We start from the raw sequence: 17,568 nt of genomic DNA, 5'->3' as shown, positions 1-17,568 counted from the left end.
TACTTAATTCTTTGACTTAATTTTATACTCCAACAGTTTGCTGAATTTGTTGATCAGATTAAGTAATGCTCTGGTGGAATTTTCGTGTCACGTAAGTATACTATCGTATCATCTTCAAATATTAGTGTTTTGACTTCTTCCCTTCTAATTTGTATCCCTTTGACCTACTTTCATTGTCTGATTGCTATAGCTAGGACTTCAAGTACCATATTGAAAAAGTAGGAAGAGAGTGGGCAGCCTTGTCTAGTCCCTGATTTTAGAAAACCTGATTTTCCTTCAAGTTTTCTCAATTTAGTTTGATGTTAGTTACTGGATTGCTGTATTTTGCTTTGACTATGTTTAGATATAGGCCTTGAATTCCTCATCTATCCAGGACTTTATTCATGAAAGGGTATTGAATTTTGTCAAATGATTTCTCAGCATCTAATAAAATGATCATGGGTTTTTTTCCATTAAATTTGTTTACATGGATATTTTGTTGATGGATTTCCGTATATTAAAACATTGCTGCATCCCTGTGATGAGGCCTACTTGATCAAGATGGATGATCGTTTTGATGTGTTCTTGGATTCAGTTTGAAAGAATTTTATTGAGCATTTTTGCATCAATATTCATAAAGGAAATTGGTCTGAAGTTCTCTATCTTTGTTGTATCTTTGTGTGGTTTAGGTGTAAGAGTAATTGTGACGGGGTTGGGGATAGCTCAGTGGTAGAGCGCTTGCCTAGGAATCGCAAAGCCCTGGGTTTGGTCCCCAGCTCCGGAAAAAAGAACCAAAAAAAAAAAAAAAAAGAGTAATTGTGGCTTCATAGAAGGGATTTGGTAGTGCTCTGTCTGTTTCTATTTTGTGGAATAGTTTGCACAGTATTGGTATGAAGTCTTCTATGAAGGTCTAATAGAATTCTACACTAAACCCATCTGGTCCTGGGCTCTTTTTGGATCGGAGACTTTTAATAACTGCTTCTATTTCTTTAGGAATTATGGGGTTTTTCCATGGTTTATTTGTTCCTGATTTAACTTTGGTATCTGGTATCGGTCTAGAAAATTGTCCATTTCTTCCACATTTTCCAGTTGTGTTGAATATAGGTTTTTGTAGTACAATCTGATGAGTTTATTTAATTTCCTCAGATTCTGTTGTTATGACTCCCTCTTCAGACCTCATTTTGCTAATTGGCATACACTCTCTGTGACCTCAGGTTAGTCTGCCTAAGGGTTTATCTATCTTATTGATTTTCTCAAAGAACCAGCTCCGGGTTTTGTTGACTTTGTAGAGACCTTTTTGTTTCTTCTTGGTTGATTTCAGCCCTGAGTTTGATTATTTCCTGCCTTCTACTGCTCTTGGGTTTATTTAATGCTTGTTCTAGAGCTTTTAGGTGTGCTGTCAAGCTACTGACATATGCTCTTTCTTGTTTCTTTTTGCAGGCACTCAGAGCTATGAGTGTTCCTCTCAGTGCTGCTTTCATTGTGTCCCATAAGTTTGGGTATGTTGTATCTTCATTTTCATTAAATTCTAAGAAGTCTTTAATTTCTTTCTTATTTCTTCCATGACTAAGTTGACATTGAGTTCATCTTCCATGTATATGTGGACTTTCTGTCATTTTTGTTGTTATTGATGACCAGCCTTAGTTCATGGTTATCTGATGGGATGATTGGGATTACTTTTATCTTCCTGTATCTGTTGAGGCCTGTTTTGTGACCGATTATATGGTCAATTTTGGAGAAGGTACCATGAGGTGATGAGAAGAACGTATATCCTTTGGTTTTAGGGTGAAACGTTCTATAAATATCTATTCAATCCATTTGTTTCATAACTTCTGTTAGTTTCTCCATGTCTCTGGTTAATTTCTGTTTCCCCAAACTGTCCATTGATGAAAGTGGGGTGTAGAACTATTATTGTTTGAGGTGCAATGTGTGATTTGAGCTTTAGTAAGGTTTCTCATGGTTTAGGGACACAACTGCTATACAACTGACAACTATAGCAATCACCCAGAACATCTGCCCAAAGCCCATGACGGTAGGCCACATGAGGATGAGTAGCTTTCAAAGTTCATCATGATTTTTGGTAAGATCTTCCTTGTAATTGATGGCTTGACTTCCCACAAACATGTTCCAGTTTTGTAGAATCTCCTCCTTGGTTAGCATCTCATCCTTGTTTTTGTCTGACTCATACACCAGACGCCGGGCCTCAGCCCCTGCATGGTCATAGTTGTGAGGGAGGATTCAGTGTCCAATCTCATCCTTGTCCAGCTTCCCATCCTTGTTCAGATCTGGGAAATCATTGAACTGCTCCCATTTGGACAAAACCCAATCTGGCTCAGGGGCATTGTCCTCGTGGGAAAAACATGTCCACAATATACTCATCCTGGTCCACAAGTCCTTCCCTGTTCTTGTCGATATCCTCCAGGGTTTCCAGAACTACAATCTCCTTCATATGTTTCAACTCCTCTGAGTTCAGACAGGCAATGAATCCCTCTCGAGTAGCTGTCAGGTTGCTGTCAATGACTGAAGCCTTAAACCTCCTCATCTCATGGAGGCATTTTTTTAAAGGTGTGAAGATCAGAGCTATCTTGGGATTCAGCAAGGTTTCCCAGGTAGTAGCCAAAAGTAGACTGCTTGTATTCTTCCCAGGAGATCTTTTCGTCTATGTCCCTATCATAATCCTACCAGAGTTTAGCCACATTATGGTAGATGTATCTTTTTTGTACCTGTTTGATCGAAACTTTCAGCTGCTCAGTAGTAACAAGGCTGCCTCCATCACTGTCAATTGAATCAACAATTTTCCCCAGCCTCTCCTTGCTCTCATCCAGGCTTAGCTATCAAAGGTCTTGGAGTCCTCCTTGCCCAGGAAGACCTCATGATCGTACAGGAAGCTGTGCTTGTCCTCTGGTGGCCACTGGCCCAGCTCTGAATCGGGACAAACTATGTGCTCCTTGCTCATCATGCTCTTGGCCCTGAACACCAGCACCAGTGCCAGCAGCAGCCCATGGAGAGTCCCAGGATGACACCTGGCACCAGAGTCACGAACAAAGGGAGGCAGCAGGGAAGTAGGGGGCTAGCAGCACCTTATCCGCTGTCCCCTACCCACAGAGGGCTTTTGTTACATTTCAAATGTTATCCCTTTTGCTGGTTTCCCATCCATAAAACCCCTTATAACACCCCTTTCCCCTTTCTACTATGAGGGTGTTACCACCCAACCACCCAGGCCTACCTGCCTCCCTGTTCTGATTTTCCCCTACACGGGGGCATCAAGCCTTGATAAGATTAAGGGCTTCTCCTCCCATTGGTGCCCAACAAGGCCATCCTCTTCTACATATGCAGCTATAATCATGGGTCTGTCCATGTGTACTCTTTGGATGATGGTGTCAGCCCTGGGAGCTCTGGGTGTTCCTTATTGTTGTTCTTATGGGGCTGTAAACCCCTTCAGCTCCCTCAATCCTCCATTGAGGACCCTGTTCTCAGCTAAGTGGTCGGCTGTAAGCATCTTCCTCTGTATTTGTCATGCTCTTTAGTCTACTTTTTTGAACAGATCACCACAGAAGAACAAAGATGTATTGTCTTGGAGTGATGTTGTATCGACAAATTGATGATTTCTTACTTCTTAATGATGATTGTAAAAGAATTCCTAAAATTAGATTAGTAATTCAAAGCCTGTTTATAATAGGACTGCTATTATGTTCTCTCTGATAATCAAAATTGCATTGAAAACTCTTCCATTCTTAAAGTGTCATGAGTAAATTCCTTCTGCAATACCAAGCAGGCATCTCCAAATTAGAGCCCATTCTAAGAGCGTATAAACCAATTAACCAAAGTTCATAAAAAGAGAATTAATGACTTACTGTAGGTGCAAGGACCGACCATAAAAAATTGACTGGATTTGCCTATAGGTAATTTCACTTACTCTTTTCTCACAAAAATTACAGTTTTTACTCTCCACGAACCTGTAGAGCCAGTGACAGATGATGACAGTTTATCCTGATAATTACTCTTAATGGATATGCATGTAAATATTCTCTGTTGTAAACTTATTATTCAACTTATGATTTGAATTCGTGTGCAAACTTGTGGTGAACTTTTTACCATGTGATGATGTATTCCGAAAGATATACAAATGCTGAGGACAAAGAGAGAGAAAGCTTTTTACACAGAACTGAACCGAACAGGACAGAACTCAAGAAGAACTTAGAAGTAAAGGCATAGCGTTGAGAATAAGGCCTTGAGAGTAAGGAAATTATTGTGACATAAGAGCAAGAGGAAAGGAGATAAGAAGAGTGCAAAGAGAACTTTTTAAGCGAACTTTTTGGAGGCAAACTTTTGTACAAACTTTTAGGAAAACTGAAGAACTTATATCGAAATGTTAAAATCACTGCTCATCAGCCTTCAGCGAGGCTCACTGGCTAGCCTCTGCTCTTCAGTCAGGCTCAACGGCTAGCCTCTGCTCTTCAGCCTTCAGCGAGGCTCACTGTCTAGCCTCTGCTCTTCTGTCATGCTCACTGGCTAGCCTTTGCTCTTCAGTCAGGCTCACTGGCTAGCCTTTCCTCTTCAGCTGGGCTCACTGCCTAGCCTTTGCTCTTCAGCTGGGCTCACTGCCTAGCCTCTCCTCTTCAGCTGGGCTCAGTGGTCTATGGGGTCCTAGCACATTGCTTAACCATCTGCTCATGACTGCCTGGCCACACTGACCACCTGACCGCACTTATTTCTTAAAGCCATTCTCTAGAAAGAGCACAAGAAACCAAAGAGAAACACCACCGGGACCTTTTCCCATGGGCTCCGCTTAACCTTAAGTACTTTTGTTACTGCTTTAAAAAAGTGAAATACAATTTCTGCTATTCATATGGCCAAGAGAGCTGTGCAGTAGTCGTTGCTTTATGGAATTTGGTGCTAAATCAAAAGATTCCTTTATTCTATTACAATGTTATCTGTATGTTGTACGATGTATCTTTAGAAAACACAACACTAAATTCCTAAAATTTACATGTTTTAAGACATCAGCTCATGGAGAAACATAACTGCTTACCTATCTAGACTGACCTTTTTTGCTATATTGCAGGTATAATCAAGTTTCTACACTACTTCCATGATTTTCAAGAAGGCTTAAGACAAAAATAACTTGAACATAATGGCCAGAAAGGGGATTCTGTCAAGTTGTCTTATGTGGGACAAGATACCAAGATATGACTGGTAAACCTAAAACCACCTGTTCCCAAAACTAACAGAACTTATAGAAAATACATACTTTCTTACCATTCCTCTGCCCTGATGGTTAAGTGATTTATTGAGCACCTACTATGATCTTAGCACTGTGCATCTAAGGGTGAAATGGTGAATAAAAAACTTAATAAAAAGCTTCATTAAGGAATAAAGAAAAATGAAACATAACTTTGAAACTCAGATTCCATTTAAGCAACACTACGATTTCTTAACTGGTGATTTCTGAAAATTTCATCATTTTTACATGGGCTTCAACAGTAATGATACTCAGTCTCGATTTTGTTAGTCGCAAATATGCAAGTCACACTTCTTTCTTGGCTCCCACAACTGTCAACGGGAACAACACTGTCACTGTCCATTGTGCTTCCCTATCAATCCTGCTATGGATGGTATAAATTCGAGTCTTTTAAATGTGAATACAGGCCACCAAAAATCCTTGAGGGCAAATTACACAAACCGGTATATTCTCTAAAACATTCACATAGGATTTTACTGATATCACAATGCAAATTCACCAAAAATATTTAACCAATAAAAGCAGAAATATTGAATAGGTCTACAAATAGGATGGATAATCATATATACTTGAAAACAACTATCATGGGAACAAAGGATGTACTAGGAGATAAGATACATCACTAAAAGCTACACAAGCAGCAAAAAAGACACTACATTTCTTGGTTTAAAAGTTAGGTGATGGGGGTTGGGGATTTAGCTCAGTGGTAGAGCGCTTGCCTAGCAAGCGCAAGGTCCTGGGTTCGGTCCCCAGCTCCAAAAAAAAAAAAAAAAAAAAAAAGAAAAAAAAAGTTAGGTGATACACTTGATCTTTAAAGACAGGCAATGAACTTGATCTTGAAGCTCTCCAACTGTGCCCTGTCCGCATAGAAACTGAAGCAGTAGATGACAAGGCTAGATGCAGTTTTACAATGGCCTCTTTTTTTTTTTTTTTTTTTTTGTACAATATACTTACTTATACGTTAGACAATGCAGCTGTCTTCAAACACACCAGAGGAGGGCATCAGATCTCATTACAGATGGTTGTGAGCCACCATGTGGATGCTGGGATTTGCGCTCAGGACCTCTGGAAGAACACTTGGTGCTCTTAACCACTGAGCCATCTCTCCAGCCCTCACAACGGCCTCTTACACGGCATCAAAGTGCTCTACTTCACTAGATGGATCCAGGGTGATAACAGAGAAACGTTCACAGTTCCTGAGCACTTCTTAGTTCAAATACCTCCAGCGCCAACTCTGTGCTGTTGGCACATTCTGACCTGTATCCTAATTGTTGTCAGCCACAAAAAGGACGGGTTAGCACCACACAGTATTCACTTCCCTGTTCTAAAAACCCTTTCGATTCTGAAAAAGCGACATTCCATGCTTGCTCCATATTTTAGGAAGCCAAATGGTTGGTCTGGCTCAAGGCTTTACTTTTCTTAGCTGATCAACTTTCTTTTTCCACTTCTTGTCACAGGAAATATTTTTTTACGCTGCAACTACACGGCAATATTTGAACGAAACCACCATAAACTCTGGGTGTCACCTCCTGAAATTTAAAATTCACATAACAATTCGTGGCCTTCTAAACAGCACCATGGAAAATAAACGAAAACAAGCAAAACCATTCCAAAGGCACTTGCTGATCTGGAGGCCTGCTCAGAGCAGGTAGGGGAAGAATTAAATTATGCGGAGCTGTAATCTCTCAGAGCTTTGCAGGCTAAAAAAGAGGGAATCTCTGTTTCTGTTCCCTTTCTCCAAGTAAGTGAAGGAGGGGTATTTCACATCCTCCCAATACAATCCCTTGCAAGGCGCAACCAATTACAAATAGATTAGAAGAAATCTATTAAATAATATATATATATATGTATATATATATATATATATATATATATATATATATATTCATTGCCTGAGGTTTTAAGAAAATATTTTCCCACGATCCCCGATTCCCGTTCTTTAACATACAATAGAAACTTTACATGGAGGGCGCCACCAGGCTAAGCTGCCTCTGAAAAGCCTGTCCTGCCCTGGGAGGTACAAGGCAATTTAATTCAAGTCAATCTAGAGAGAGGTGAGAGCCCCAAGTTGCTCTGGGGATGTCAGAGCACAGCTCTCATGCACACAACAAATCACCTGTCCATTCTTTCTCAATGCCATGGGCTTTGCAATCCCTGCTTCAGCTCTCCAAACATCCCTGAATCCTCGCTTCCCCTACCCAATGGGCTCACTTTGCAACGCCTCCTTCTGGCACTGCTTCCCCAGGGCTGTGAGAGTGAGTTCAAGAATGCCCGCAGGTCTCCTACCTACATTGATGCTGCTGCTCTGGCAGCTTGCTGTCCCTGGGGATCAGACCTGCGGCAAGGCTAGGGGTCTGTGCGAATGCCATGCCTCGAGGTACCCTGGCAGGACTGGCCCGGGCTACGTCCCTGGACACTCCGAGGCTGAGGTCACCATTGGAAACCCCGCCACAATCAAAGCGCGCCTGACCGTGGCCCAGGTGACCCCCAGCGCCGCTACCACCCCCTTACCTGGCTGCTTCTTCCACTTTTTCATTTCTTTTTTTCTTTCCCTTTTTGATCGCGATGTGGCGCCTAAAGAGCTCGCCTCCAGCAAGGAGGATAACATGCAGGCAGAATCACCTCTTTGGCCTGCGGCGATCCGAGAGGGAGAGAGAGTTTAGTCACTCTCAGCCGCGACCCCACTGCTGGCACATGTGAAAGAAAAACACGCCCAAGCACACGCGCCACTGCAGTCGCCAAAAATATCGCGCGCGCCGCTTCCCGTCAGGCCCTGCGCTCACCTACGAATTCCCAGTGCCTTAAGGTCCCACGCTCTTTGAAGAGCTCTGTGTGCCCTCAGTCCAGGCTCATGCTCGGTGGAGCCGGGGTGGGGAGGATACATGCAGCCACTCCGCAACACGGGCAACGCGGGGAGGCGCGTAACGCGGAGGTCCGGGCTCCACCAAGGCCCTTCAGTCCCCTCTCGTGGCTCTTCGGAGGCCCAGGCACACCATGATCTGCCCGCGGCCATCGCCTGCTGAGCTGCACGCTGCCCCCTACAGGCTGCGGGGACCTGTTCAGGCTCCAGTGCGAGCATTGGGATTGTGTTTGACACTCTCCTAAACCGGCTCAGCAGTGCACAAGCCACCCCCACCTGTCCTCACCTGAAGGCATCCTGAGGGGGCAGCTAGCTCACATCCCACAGGCAGGCCGCAGGGCACCGGGCCTTGGTCTTCGTTCTGCACCTTGTTGCCAGCCCCCCACTCACAACCCGGTCCCTTGCCATCCTGCTCCCACTGAACTTCCTCAGTGGAGCAAACCCATTTCACATACAGAAATCAATTCCTTTTATGTCCCTGGACTGCTAAACCCAACAGGACAGAATGAAGGGGTCTTCCTGTAGGAGTTCTCTAAAAGTGATGTTTTCACTAATCACCTAAAGGATCCTGCCACTCCTGTAGTGGACTCTAATCTTCTGCATTTACATGTCAATTAAAAAATTGATGTAGCCAACAAAGATTCTTCAACCCTTTCACTGAGAGCTCTGAACTGTGTAGGGGCATCCTGAGAGTCATACACCCAGAATGGGTTGTTGTTTTAGTTGTTTGTTTGTTTGGTTGTTGTTTATGGACCTACTGTCTAATTCACAAATGCCCTCCAAAATGAACACTTGTCTAGTTCACTCTAAATTCCCAACAGATCGTATCAGGGAGATTTCGTTGAAATAAACTTGGGATTTAAATTAAAACCTTCCCCAAAGCATCTTGGCATATCTGTAACTAATGATGCCAGAGACCCAAGACCTGTACCAGGTTCTGATTGATCCCTGACCTAAGTACTTGTCTCCCACAAACTCCTGCTCACACGTGGGTTAGAAAGATACTGGCTCCACAAGCAGCCAACGGTTTGGTACCTTGATATGGTGACAGGAAGAGGCATGTTCTTGGAACATGCAATTCTTGGCTGGCAACCGGATTTTTAAGCTCAGTTAAGAGGTTTTTTTCCTTACAAACAATAGAGTAAGCAAGTATTTCTTCTCCTTCATGCCTATGCCTCTTCAGTTACTATGGGATTTCCATCACGCCTGTTCTGTGAGGAATGGTGTTCAAGAGATTGTAAATAGCATGCCAAAATTTTTGCTGAAGTGTTTTCATGGCATTGTAAATTTCATAGAAGTTAGAGTTCTTTGCACATCCACTTATCCATCCATATTGACCTATAAAACATTTTAGTCTTCTACTACAGAGTCAACTAACTGGGACTCACAGGGGCTCACAGAGATTGAACCAGCAAACAGAGAGCATGCAGGGAGCTAGACCTAGGCCTCCTACACATAGTAGCAGATGTGCTAATTGGTCTTCATGTGGGTCTCCTAACAATTGGAGTAGAGATTGTTGCCAACTATGTTGCCTGCTATTGGTTCTTCTTCCCCTAACTGGACGGCAATTTTGTGCCTCGGTGGGAGAGGATGCACTTAGTCTTGTTATGAATGGAGGTTCCAGGGTGTGGCAGTACCCAAGTGGGACTTCCCCTTCTCTAAGAAGAAGGGAGGAGGAGGAGGTAGTGGGGGAAGGATTTGTAAGTGTTGAACTGGGAGGAGAAGAGGGATGAGGGGCTTATTGGGATGTAAGGTGGAAAAAAGAAAAGAAACAAGGAAAAAAAAAACAAGAATCCCTAAAAAATAAAAACTGCTTTAGTCTTCTAAATCTAAGCTGCTGATTCCAAAGAGGGAGAACTAGAACCCTGAGAGAAACAGATGATCTCTTTGAAAAAGAGAGGTGCCTGCTTAGCAAACAGAGACTGTCTTAGAGAAGTGCACTCATCAATTCTGAAAGGCAGGTTGGTGTAACAAGGATCACAGGTTGGGAATATTCCCAGGATCAAAATGAAAGAACATATGAGAACTAGGGCCTACCTTGTGCAGCCAGCTCAGTCATCGAATGCAGGCAAGAACAGAACAGCAGAGAGGACTGAAAGGTGTATTAGTGGTCCTCCTGGCATGTGCGGCTGATTCCAAGCCTCAGGTAAGAGGCTTGAATTCTAAGAATTCAAGAATTCTAAGAACATCTAAGATTTCTGGGGTGAGTAGGGCATCAGAGAGTAGTTCACATCCAGCTTGTCCGCAAAGCATGCTTATGTCCCTCTGAGCTGACACCACGCCCTTGTGACAGAAGGAAAAACAGCATAGCAAGAGCAGGCACACATTTGTTCCCATTTCACAGACAAGATGCTAAAGCATAATTGAAATTATGCAGCTCTTCTTGAGCCAACCCCGTTTATGTCACCACTGATCAATTTCAAGGACGCCATCCACTAAAGTACAGGTCAATAGAATGGGTAGTTGTAGACAGGACCATCATTTCCAGAACAGTCCACGACAGTCACCTGGATAGTTAATACCTTAACCAGAGCACTGAGGTTTGGAGAATGCCCATCTTCTTGTTCTTTCCCCATTTTCCTCCCTGGAACAACAGGACAACAAGATACTTCCGAATATCCAGGAACCATCACCATCTTGGTAAGCTCGAGGCTCGTCCATGTAGCTCAGCAAAGAAGCAGTGAGTTTGTATCAGGCACCTGGTTTCGTTTAAAGGTTTCTCAGAGTCACCTCTCTTAACTCACACAAATACACATGGGCTGTTACTGCTCTTACCCCATTTTATGGAGAGAAATAAGGAGTCAGGATGATGAGTGTCCTGACAAAGAAGTGAGATCTCTCTTACACTCCGGAGTAGCTTAAACCCCACCCTACTCTACCAAAGACATCTCCAATCTCTGAACTGCACAGAGAAGACTCAGCTGCCTCCTCCACTCCTCCTGTATTTAAAGGAGTGTGAGTCTTGAACCTCCAGGATGATGGTGGGATGTAACTAAGGCAGAAGGATTCTGGAAGAAAAAGATTAAAACCAGAGCTTCCTTTTACTCCAGCTGCTCCAAACTAAAGAACTGGTGGGGCTTGAGCTCGGTCCCATCTGGTGGACATCTGACCTCAAGCTCCTCTGGAAGCAACAAGGGAACATTTGAGATTAAATGAAGGAGACACAGAGAGAACTGCTTGTACTAATTTCACCCTGGTCGGGGAGGAGGCTAACGAGAGAACTTTCCCCAAACTGCCTGCCAGAGTCCTATTTCATTTAGATGATGCAATGGCTTATCTAGGAAATCCAACAAAGTATCTCCAATCAGCCTGTGACAAAATGTACCTCAGCAAGGCCATTGACTGCACAGGGTTGGCTACATGACTCAGGTAGGAGGGCTCTCTGCAAAGGGCAAGTGCTGAGATGACTAAGAATCCCAGGACACTGAGAGCAGATGATCAGCAAGAATTAAACTGAATGCTGAGAATAGGAACCTATGGGTGGGTCATAACATCCTGGAAGCTCCCTCTGTAAGCACATATGGGAACAGCAGGGGACCCTGAGAAATATGACTGCAGGTGAAGGCACTATAATATATGACAGAATCTTCAGACAAATTGAAAAGAAAGTCCACGGCTGACAGGGGAACAGGAGAAGTAAAGCAGACTACGCAACATATGGAGAGTATACAGAGAACAAAGGGTTAAAACATGCTCTTTAGTTACACAAACTAATTGTATATAGAAATAGACAAATGCCCTTCTGCTGAAACAAGAAACAAGAGCATGAATTCTATGACAGCATATTCTCCCATTACATTTACATTTAAATAAAAAGAATAGTGTTCTACAGAGACAAGGTCAGAAAAATAAAAGTCAATGTTCCACACTAGTCCTCTCAGAAGGAAACTAGAGTAACAACGAACACATATTAACTCTGTACGCAAAATGCCTAGCACGGAAGTAATGAGCCAAAACACAGTAAGAAAATAAAAACACAATCATATAAAATAATCCAACACAAAAGTAGTATGCATTCTGACAAATCAGGACAAACTGGCAGACTATTAACCACTAAAAAAACAGCAAAAAGGTACTGTGATCAGCGGAACATTAAATTGATTTTTATTACATTTTAAGAAACACTGTTCAGTGTTAGTTATTTAGCTTAGTGGTAAAGGGTTTGGCCTGGGTTTCATCCCTAGCCTGCAAACAAAGGAACCAACAAAAAGCCATTATTCTGAGCTGCAAGTGTCTGACTAATTGATTTAATAGTCATGCTTTCCTGATTTTGCACAGGCATGTAATAAAAACACAGAGTCAGAAACAGAAAACAGTTGGGTGAGCTAGGTGATATTTTCGCAGTACATTAGTTATGAGTTCTTCCAAAGCTTTTAAAAAATAAGTCATTCCTATACTACTTAAATTGCTCTAAGATAAAGTTTTAAGGTACAGCATGCTTTCTTCAAAACAGTATGAATTTTTTGAGCCCCAACTTCATCATAAAAGTACAAAACCTCAGTAACATTTTACAAGTAAAGAAAAAGAGGAGGGAACCCATCCAACAGAGAAACAGTCAAGATTCTCCCTGGAGTAGAGTGTTTGTATCTGTGTACTTGATTATAAAATATTAGCAACACAAGTATGGCTTCGTCTACACCAACTGCCACTAAGTACCATTTGGACATTCCATCACAATGTTCTCAAGAAGAAAGATTGCAAACAAACACAAAAAAGAATGAAATTTAATATCTTTTTTTTCAGGCTGGAGAGCCAGCCGGCTTGGTGGTTAAGAGTGCTAATTCTCCAATGCTCCCAAGTTCAATTCCCAGCAACCACATGGTGACTGACAACTATCTTTAGTGGGATCTAATGCCCTCTTCTGTCTGATGCTCTCTTCTGACATGCAGGCACACTCGCAAACAGAGTGCCCATGTACATAAATAAATAAATAAATCTTTAAAAACTAAAACCTTCTAATCAAGTTAATGTATCTACATCTAGAAGCTAGAAAAGGGTCAGAGAAATATTAAAAATAATTCAGAAATGGTAAAGGGATATAAGGGAGTCATAAAATTCACTGGGCCAGATGGTGTATGCCTGGAATCCCAACACTCACAAGGCTGAGGGTGGTGGATTGCCTTGTGTTCAAGGCTACCCTAGACTACAGTCTGAGACCTTATATTAGAAAACAAAACAATTGGGGAGGAGATGGAGAGAGAGACAGAGAGACAGAGAGACATAGAGACATAGGAGTGGGAGGCAAAGACAGAGACAGAGAGAGACAGGGACAGAGAGAGACAGAGACACAGAGAGATACCTCAATGTCATTTCTTGCACTGATGACAAGCTACTGAAGAATGTGAATGTCTCCTACCAAACACTGAGATAATGCTAATGACAGAATAGATTTCTTATTATGATACCATAAAATGTAGATGGAAAAGTAAAAGAATGTATAATAAATAAAAGAGAAATCAGACATTGGAAAGCCTAAATTTAGAAGACTATGTATGTTTAAGTCATAGGGGAAGGGATGAGATGATGTGGGGGAGAGAATAATCGGAATAAATTGTATATGTGTATAAAAATGTTAACTAAGAGCAACCAATGAAAAGAGAAAAGCAGGTTTAATTTACAATGAAATTGAGTTCCTATATGACACTATGTAACATTTTGTAAATATTAATTATACTAATTATCTGCAATAAAACTCAATTGTTATTAAAGATGTGGTTGTGTTCATACAAATTTCAAATATTTTAGAATCTTTTTATTTATTTGCTTATTTATTGATTGATTTTTTAAGATAGGGTTTTGCTATGTAGACCAGGTTGACCTCAAAAAACAGATCCACCTGCCTATGCCACCCAAGAGCTAGAATCAAAAGTGTATACTCACCCATGAAATTTACATTCTGAAAGTGATAATAAAATTACACCTATCAACTTGGTACAGTTACTGAACAGTGATCAACTGAATAGAAATATCAGAAACACATTTAAGGCATTAGGTTACAGTTGTCAAAAGAATCTTGAGCGACATATATAATTCAAATCATCTAGGAGACACATTTTGAAGAAAAAAACAAAAAAGTAGGTAAAGATAATTGAAATATTTTTCATCCATTAAACATTTTAAAGTGCATTCTATATGAAGGCTGTAAGTGATATACTTCACATTTTTGCTTATATACCATCTTCAATTTTATGTGAATTCTGCAAATATTGTCCATGTTTATTCAGGCTCTTAATATTTCCCCATGACTGATGACATTCGCAGAAATCAGATTGAGCAAACTGTATATGTTGATGTATAATAGAATTGGATTCTAACAGTATAGCATAAAAATATGTATATATAACTTCCCATATATGTGTATATACATATGTAAATGCCTAAAGAAAATGAGTATCACTATATCATTGTGGTAATATTTTCGACAAAATCCTGAGAACGTTGAAATGGCATCAAATAGTGACCAGATTGGCAAAAAAAAAAAAAAAAAAAAAATCCACAAAGTAAAACTCTTATAAAGAATCTAAAAATACTAGCAAAAGATAATAAATTTTAAAGTCTCAATGAAATACTGTATAATATTTTTTCAACTCTAGAATACTGTATTTTTGTACAACTAGCAATAAAAGGCATGAATTTTGAAGAATTCAAAAGTAGTGCAGTATAAATATGCAGTGGTCATTACTGTTGCATACTATTTTATGTAACTGCATACACTCTCTTTCTTTTGTTCCGTGGTCTAGTGATGAACTTGGGTAGATTTATGGGGAACCATTGCATTGTAGACTTAAACTGGATTAATTTAGGGGATAGTAAGTCATATTTTGGTAAAGTTGTTTTAAAAATAAATCTTTGGATATTGGTACAGCAAGTAATTCTCCCTGAAGGAAAAACCAGACAGCAGGAACCTAGACCACTGCTGTCCATGAGTAATTTCTAGATGATAGAAATATTCAATATCTGCTGTGCTTCTGGCTATGGATTCTGGCTGGCTGTTTGCTCCTGGTTTGCCTGCTGTAATTAAAGAGGAAGATTTTAGTTCTAAGTTTAGTTTGTCTCAAATAGCCATGTGTGACCAGTGGGTGCCATTTGGACAGTGTAGCCACAGAAAACTGAAGCAGTGTAACCAAAGACTCACCTAGGAGTCAGTTGACCTCCTAGAAGTGACTTGGGAAAACGTTGGCAATGATAGCCTCTTGGGGAGCTTACCTTTACCAAAAGCAAACTGTGAATCCTTTACTCTTCTGCAATAGTCAGAATGTAACTGGTCTCACACCCACCCCAACCCTCACCAAAGACACTTGATAGGGAGCTTAATCCACTGTGTCCTTTAGATTTCAGTTTAGTAAGCACTTCCTTCAAAGTGGAGCAGACTGAGATTGCCAAGTCCTTTGCGTGGCTCCAGGGACTTGGGCCTGACCGAGAGAGAGGAGGAAATGAAGAATGACATTGGACACACATACATGGGGAAGGCTGGGTCCATGGGCTGGAGAAAATGCAGCATCCCAGAAGCTCAGCATGTGTATTATATAGTTGGCCAGAAAGCAGTGATGTTGCACACAGCAGCAAGGAGGTGGGCATTACTTGCAGATAAACAAGGAGGGGAGGACTATGTATATGTAAATGACAAGGGGCAGATTTAGCTAATCTCAGTAGGAGCAGTCTCTGCAGGGAGCAGTCTTCAGGCTGTAAATATCCAGATGGGGCCAGGAAGAAAGGTAGAGTAGACTTTTTCTGCACACACTATCAACACCATCCTGAGAAGGATTTGGCATGTGTCTGAGCCTCAAGGGGCATGGGGGCCTTTGCCTTTTCCCCATGGATAAATGGATTTGTGTCCTTGGCATGGACATGCTCATGCTTACTGCACACATCCACTCAGGGCTTCACTTCCTCGGGGCTTCCTCTGCTCACACAGTGAGATCTCAAAAGAAAAACAGAAACCAAAAAAAAAAAAAAAATGGGCAGTGAAGTGGTTAATTCTCTAAGGTGTACAGATCCAGTGTCCTAAATCTAGGATTTCCTCACAGGCTACAGAAAATCCTGTGGACCTAAAATAAGCAAAAAAAAATTAAATAAATAAAAAAAATACAACAACAACCACAACAAAAAAACAAACAAACAAAAAAAAAAACACACCACTATCAACAACAACAAAAACAAAAAACAAACAACAAAAAAAATTAAAAAAAGACCCATGCTCCTCCCCAAAAAATGAAAGGGAGAAAAAAATTCTTAAAGTTTTTCATAGAAAATTGTTTAAGTAAAACACACGGGAATTGTACATAAAAACATTCGTGTGCTGAGATGTGAGGCCCACTCACAGCATGCAGCAATTGGAAGTCTCAGACAACTTAACAGAAGAAGACTCCTGATTATTCTTTGTGACCACTCTCCACATACTACTTACAACTTAATATTAACCTTCATAATTGAGTTGGGGATAGTATTCACCATAGCAGCTAATTGAAGCATTAGTGCACAAAGACATACAAACACACACACACACACACACACACACACACACACACACATGCACAAACATTCAAACACACACACTCACATACACACTCACACACACACTCACACACACACACTCACACACACACACTCACACACACACACACACACACACACACAAAACACACACCCGCACACTCAGTAGCACACAGGATAAATGTATATTCTATGAAGTTTCTTGGCATATTTTGATTTGTAAGCCTCAATGCTGGAGTATTCTTGGTTTTCCTTAAAGGGGGGGCGGGGTCAGTCCTCATTTTCCCCTTTTTGAAATGACAGATATCTGTGTGTTTAACTTACTCTGATGGCTGTTCAGGCTGCCTCGGCCTATTTGACAGCATCCAGGTCACCTTGGTAAGGACAGTGGTTGTTCTTCTTATTGGCAACTGGTTTGCATCAGAAGAGTTTTTCGCATCCTTACCAATATTAGAAGTTTTGGGACACAAGCACCTTGACAAACTAAAATTATTGTGGTTTTGCCTTTCTGGAGGACATTAAAATTTACATGTTTTGGATATCACTTTTTTTTCTTAGCATTTAGTGCTGTATTAGTGCTGTTCAAATGTGGCCATTCAGCCAGCATCCCTTTGCTCTAGGCACTCAGCACTCAATTCCAGTCACTTATCTGGTGCATACTTGGTCCCAGAGATGGACAGCAGAGGGACTTGACACACAGTATCCACACTGCTCCATTGCCTTGATTTTGTAAATTTTTTCAATGGCTATTTCTTGATTTATAATTACTACGATAATGACTTGTCTTGATATTTCGAGATAGGATCTTATTACGTGACCCAGGCTTGCCTTGATTTCCCAATTCTCTGGTCTTAGTCTTCCACCATTCCCTGATTCTCAGTTTATTATTAGAGGTAGTTGTATGGCTCTATTTTCTAATCAAATGTTCTTCTGGCTTTATTACTTTGCCCTTTCCACAGACTTTTATTAATTATGCAAAGTAGATGGTATTTAA

The 17,568-nt window shown here is 41.2% G+C and overlaps 1 pseudogene; it reads right to left on the bottom strand.

Moving 5' to 3' along the window:
• Nucleotides 1-1,796: 1,796 nt before the first annotated feature.
• LOC134481316 (reticulocalbin-1-like) lies at nt 1,797-8,300 on the bottom strand (annotated as a pseudogene).
• Nucleotides 8,301-17,568: the final 9,268 nt, after the last annotated feature.

Source organism: Rattus norvegicus, chromosome 12 (genome assembly GCF_036323735.1).
Source record: "Rattus norvegicus strain BN/NHsdMcwi chromosome 12, GRCr8, whole genome shotgun sequence".
In the NCBI taxonomy this organism is placed as follows: Eukaryota; Metazoa; Chordata; class Mammalia; order Rodentia; family Muridae; genus Rattus; species Rattus norvegicus.
This window is presented reverse-complemented; position numbering and strand designations above follow the sequence as displayed.